Consider the following 6,975-nt stretch of genomic DNA (forward strand, 5'->3'; position numbering starts at 1 on the left):
CACTTCTACTTAGTTCAACAATAGTTACTCTTTGTAATTGGATCTATTATATCTTGCCCTAAAGAAGTAATCTTCAGTGTTCTATACGTCCATTGTATTTTTCCCTAAGGTTGTGTACCTTAGTATGCAATTCCAAATCAGGAGCAATGAGATTCCTTGGCCTAGAACCTAATTTGCAATTAGTTTTCATATAGTGAGATAGTTATCACTGTGGTTTTTCCTGCATTAGATTTTCCATGTAAATTCTTGGTGTCCTTGTGAGGTTGATATTTTATTTTCTATTGTTTACTTTTGCACATATGATAATTGGAATGAATGGTTAATTTTTAATATATGTTGATTCACCCCCCCTCTTAGCATCCCAAAGTGGTCAACAAAGAAATAGTCTAATAGTTAAGGTATATCTAGGTTTTGAACACAATGTTTGAACCTAAAGATTTGGATGCTATAGAATCACATGATTGGGATATTGATGTTGTGATGCTAAAAATGTAGTATAAATGAAGGCATACACATATAATGAGACAATAAAAACATAATGGAAATCTTAATTGAAAACTAAATTTAAAAATTCAAACCATAAGCCTTCCTTGAAATGTCCCATTTTCCTCTATTCTTGAGGACCTTGAAGGTGTTGGATTGATTGGCTCTCAGCGGAGCAATGACCTCCAAAGTGGCAACTCAAGAGTTGAGTAGCTACTTGATCATGATTGATTATGCAAATGATATTAAATGCAATGCTATGATTAATCCAAAATGCTAATTACTAGATGATTGAAATGCAAATTGCCTATAGTAATGATGCTAAGAATATGAATGCAAGGGATCCTTATTGCTCCAAAATGGGGGATATTTATAGGAATTCCAAGGCCAAAGCTGAGGTGGTAGGAATCAACGGTCCAAATCTGATCTGAAGATACCAAGGGCCAAGATTGAAGAACTTGGAGAAGAGGTTGGAGGAAGGGACACTTGTCATCTCTATGGTGACAAGTGTCAAGGAGCCTTGCTCATGAGAGGGCAATTGTCCAAGGGAGGAGACATGTGGAAAAAGTGCCATGTGTCTCAAGGAAAGAATATCCACACCATGGGAGGTTAGGATAAGGAGGTTAGAATGTGCAAGATAGGATAGGGTTAGCTAAACCCAAGGTTAGGTGTAATGGGTTAGGTTAGGTGGTTAAAAGTTAGGAGCCATGTGCTCATTTGAATTTAGAAATTCAAATAATTTGGAAAATGTTAATTAATCTCATCAAACTTGAGTTTGTTAATTTTAATTAGGGATTAGAATAATTGATTTATATGGGGAGACATTAATTAATTTCAAATTAATTAATCAAAGGGGGATATGAAATGAACTATATAAATAAATCATGTAGATTTATTTACTAGTAGATGAATAGAGAAATTAATCAAATTGCTTGTGAATTCAATTAATTGGGAAGTGGAATTGTATTTAATTAACTATCTTCAGACCATTTTTAGGTGTATACATTTTGCCCCTCTTTGAAGCGATGTGTGACGACGCGTTGGTTCAAAGAAAACTCTATTGATGATGTTGCTGATATTGATTTTGATAGGATGCCGATTTGATCTTGATTTTGATGTGGATTTGGTTTCAATATGCTACTGATTCGATTTTGAGATGATAAATCTCGATATGATGTGGTTTCGATTTTTGAGATGATAAATCTTGATATGATTCCCCAGATGCTAACTGATAGATATTGATGCAAGCATGCCCGCTCGGGAGATGAATCAGATACTTTTTTCAATGTTTTTGAATTTTTCGCGACTTTTTGATTTTTTTGAAATTTTTGAAATTTCTACAATTTTTAGATTTTTAATGATTGTCTGATATTTTGAAGTTTTCAAAGTCGATCTGATTCATTTCCTAATATGAAATTTGAAAATGCTACCCTGCCAGGTTGATTAGTTGATTAGATGATTAAAAATTAGTGGAATAAAAATCCCACTTAAATGCCCCATTGTGAGTTTAAAAAGGTGAATTCCTTTTACCACTCTTCATTTGTGCATTACAGTTGTTTGAGAAAATTGCTCTAGAGGAAGAAATGGCGATCCCATACCACCAGCATAGGTTTGAGCGAGTTCGGCAACATGAGTGTCCTCCGGCCTACGGTCCACCGGTATGTACTTCCAGAAAACCCAACTTTGTCAATTTTTAGTTGATTTTTTTTTTTTTTAAATTTAGCTATTTGTAGAAAATAATCATTTTTTAGGATTTTTTGCCATGTGGGTTTGTAAAAAAATTACATTTTCGAGATGGGCTTGTAGGATTTTTCGAAACATTTTATCATGCATCCCAAAAAAAAATTATTTATGCATTCATAGTGGTTCTTGGAAAAGAAAAATTGTTATTGAGGGAGCGGTGGTGGGATGGCGGCACCACCACAAGGGCGGCGACCCCCACCGATGCCATCGTGAGCACCGGGGGTGCCACGAGCGGCGCCGCAGATGCCACGGGTGACACCATGGCATCTCGGGCAACATCATTGGCACCACGGGCGGTGCCGCTGGTGCCACCGTAGGTGCCATGGGTGCCACAGGCGGTGCTGCTGGTGCCACCGCAGGTGCCATGGGTGTCATGGGAAGCATCGCCAGTGTGGGGGCCTAGGACTGGGAAATTTTTTTTTCAAGTTTTTGCGAGTTTTCGATTGTTTGATGATTTTTCGCAATTTTTTGATTTTTTGATTTATTTTTCGATTTTGTGATGATTTTTTTAGCTCTTTTTTTTTCGATTTTTTGATATTTGATGAGTTTTTGATTATTTGACAATTTATTGAATTTTGCGTTTATTGACATGTGATAAAGAGGTTGGATTGTTGTCTATTCGATTTGATTAGCTATCTAATTGATAAAATTAGACACTCTTGATTGATGAAATTTGATGATTAGTTCTGATTATCTCAATGTATGTGCGAGATGAAATAGGATTGATAATGACCTCATGATAGATGAGCATCATTGATAGGGGCTAAATGAGATTTGATAAAAATCTCGTTTGAGCAAGATAGACTGATAGATAGATTGATTTGATAGATAGATAGATAAATCAAGAGACTAATATGATGAGATGATTTGCTTGCAGGAGCACATTAGTGTCCTCTAGTCTCGAGAGTGCTTCCGGAAGACATGGATGATGATACCCCACCTTAGCCAGGTGGAGTGAGACCACATTGATAGGTATGGTTTATCTTCCCTTCTCGACATGCCCTAACCCTTGATAAACTAGGGATTATTGATAGCCTTAGCAGAGCATTGGCATAGCGAGCACAACACTTTTCACTTACCGACAGGTGAGATGGCGGTGAAACCCGAGGATGTATACTGGATACTATGCATCCCTATGATTAGCAAGCTAGTCTACGATCTTAGCAAGTGGGGTGGGACATATGCACTTTGTTGAGTCTTAGAGGATGATGAGATAGACAGATATGACATTGCATGGTAGGAGATGCTAGAGATAGGTTATGCCACATTACCCACTGTTCTTGCTGGATTCATTGGAGGTTTCCTTTATCCTGATCACAGGTCAAACGGATTATCTATTGGATGGGGTCATCTTCTTGAGCAGATGGTGACACAAGGGACCCAATTTGCATGGGGTCATGCATGTTGGCGCACTTGTATCATGACCTGCACCGAGTTGTGTACCAGAGATCGACTGCATTATCAACAGGGGTGACCTTTCTTCAGATATGGACTCGGGAGAACCTGCCTATATCACGACCATTGGCTGATAGAGATAGACCTTTAGGTAGGCCTTACACTGATGGGTATCCAGGAATTATTGTCCAGCGAAAGCTAGGCAAATTGGAGTACTAGCAACGAACACTGGATGATCTGGATACTATAATATGGAGACTATACAGAGATTGTGAGATCTGACCTAAGGATGTATTGGAGATGCCATATGTATTTGTGACATGATATGTGATTGGATCGACACCTTATGTCATCAAGTGATTCCTTTGTATGAGGGTATTGAGACAGTATGGCAGGATACAGGGGATACCATAGGGTACAACTCATTATGCTCACAAGAGACTGGATGTGGCTACTTGGGGGACCTCTATTTCATACGACCAGGCATGTACAGAGTATCAATCATTGGGGCCACTGGATTGGGATTATCTTCTAGGCGTGATGGATAGCGGGATGACAAATGAGTACACCGTGCATTGTACTGTACACAGGTTTCCAAGGATGACATGTCTAGATGAGCTAGAGCTAGTTTTAGATGAGGATGATGAGAGGCTACGACGTAGAGCTCCTAGACAACTGAGGGATGGTGGGGAGAGAGGAGGTGGGGGTGGAGATGATGGCAGAGATGGAGGGGATGATAGAGATGGATATGGAGGAGATGCAAGAGATCATGGTGCTGGATATGACAATGGAGGAGATGATGAAGGGGGAGATGGTCGAGTAGTGGCAATGGCAGGGGTAGGCACACCGGGAGCTAGGAGTTCTAGATCTACCAGAGATGTATATACAGATTGGATGACTTGGGTGGTCAGATGGAGGAGATCAAGTCTAGTAGATAAGGGGCATTAGGTCCCAGAGCAGGAGGTTCCTTAGGTTGAGAAGGTACTTATAACAGTATCACAGGTTGAGCAGCCACAGGTAGAGGCACCTCGACGGATCCTCATTAGGATGTCGTCTCATTAGCAGCAGGCTTAGATTACGGACTTATAGGCTTAGGTTCAACAACTAGAGAGTCGACTAGCAGAGAGGGAGTCTCAGATGGACCAACTAGAGGTTCAAATGGCTTCTCTCATGGTCGAGAGAGATGCAGCTAGGGATAGGTGCTGGCAGGTCGAGGCATAGGTACAGTTGTCAGGAGAGTTTAGTTCAGGAAAGACTACCCTGAAGATGATGCACCAGGGGATCCGAGAGGCTGAGTATTATAGGACCTTATACTTTACTATTGTTCTTGCTGATCGGGGGGCTCCAGGATTCTCACAGCTAAGCAAGATTTTGGGATAGAGCCAGACTGAGAGTCAAGGAGTGACAGGGCCACTTTAGAGACATCCCCCAGGTGGAGACCCAGGTACAGGAGTATCAGTTGGTGTTACTATACCTGCCACATCAGGATAGAGTTCTGCTCCGCGTCCTAGTGGTCACACTGATATGGGACATTGATCCATTCATGTGCACCTTTTGTGATGAGATATTGATGATTCCCGCGATGCATATGTGTGATGTATCTCATATATTTTTGTGATATCATTGTACCTTGCACATTGATCTTTTTGATGATCCTATTCGCTCTACATGACCTATGAGATGATGGATGCATTCTATTTTATATATGATTATGTTGTGTAGTTACTTTCATGATGTATGCTTCATTTTCTATATGCTTATGGATTCTAGATGATGGATGCATACTTTTTATACAATGATGTAGTATTTACATGACGTTATGCAAATGAGAAAATGTATGGCGATGCTTATAAGCACTATGTGATGTATGTGCAATGCAATGTTTTTAATGTTTGTGATATTTTTATGATTTTCTCATGTATGTTTATATGAGATGGATGCAATGCAATGCAATGATGTTACTTTATATGATTTGATATAAAATGGATGTAATGCAACAATCTAACTAAATGAATGAATGATTGGATGCTTTATATGAATGATGTCTTAGTATGTAATGGTTAATGAGTTGAAAAAACTTATCATGTAGGATGAAATGAATTGATTTTGTTTTTGTTATTGTCCAATGTACTCAATCACATAATAATACACCATGTTAGTCTTTAGCCTTAGAAAAGATGAGTGTTGTGATCCCATGCAAAATGAAATGCAAATATACTTTAAAAATGCAAATGCAAAATGATATGCAATGCGGTGATCGGACCGGTCATGGAGTCATTGATTTGTTTCATCATTGAGCCTTTAAAATGTGGGAAGTGAGTGCAAACATCAATGGTATACTTGAACCATGATGACCTGAGCACTACTTTCCTAGGTTTTGATATTTCAAGTTAGCACAAGCATCGAGGTATAGTTGAACCAAGATGATCTGAGTGTTTCTTGTATAAAACAAGCAGTATTAACCATTTCTATATGCAAGTCAGAAATGTCTTCCATGATACTCTAATGATCATGTCCTAAGACAACTTTGCACATGTTAACGATTAATTTACAAACAGTAGACAAGAGAATATCATGTTCCTTCCTTTTTACTCTAGTCAAAGACATCCTGGAGTCACTCATAAATCATGATAGCGAAAATCAAGATAAAATAGTTGAACCATTATTGTCAAAGTGTTAAAATCATGAGTCAAGATATATCATCATTGATATGTGTTTGTCATGTTTAGATCGGTATGTGATAGTTGATGGTTTACAATGTGATCTTATGTTCAACGTTGGATATGTCTTAGTTTTTCGCTTGACAAGTGTTGTCTAACTGTTGTTCTACCTGTCCGATTAAGCTCAAAATGATGAAATTTTTTGCCCCCAGCTAGCTTCAGGATTTTGCCCCATCTAGAAACAAACCTTAATATGATATATACAATGATCCAAACCGTGATGAGAAATCACCTGGGATTCCTACGTATGTAGAAAGGCTTTATTATGGATATGAACAATACTGATGTAAAATGAAAGCAAAAGGATGCATGAACCAATAGATGGAAGAGCTAGCTGACAGATAACGCCTATTTACCAGGTTTTCACCATCTGTTTTTATTGCACTTTTTCCCATATTTGATTTTTTTATTTTTCTATTGTTTTTCATTGTTTTTGTATTTTTATGCTTTTTCATTGTTTTTGGATTTTTTTGCTTTTTCACTGTTTTTGGATTTTTTTGCTTTTTCACTATTTTTGAATTTTTTTGCTTTTTCATTGTTTTTGGATATTTCTATTTTTTCAGACATAAAACTTCTTCAGATGCATGCTATTGATGAGTTCCTTGACCTGATACCCATTTTGTGTTGAGAGCTG

The sequence above is a fragment of the Cryptomeria japonica genome, chromosome 4 (genome assembly GCF_030272615.1).
Source record: "Cryptomeria japonica chromosome 4, Sugi_1.0, whole genome shotgun sequence".
Classification (NCBI taxonomy): Eukaryota; Viridiplantae; Streptophyta; class Pinopsida; order Cupressales; family Cupressaceae; genus Cryptomeria; species Cryptomeria japonica.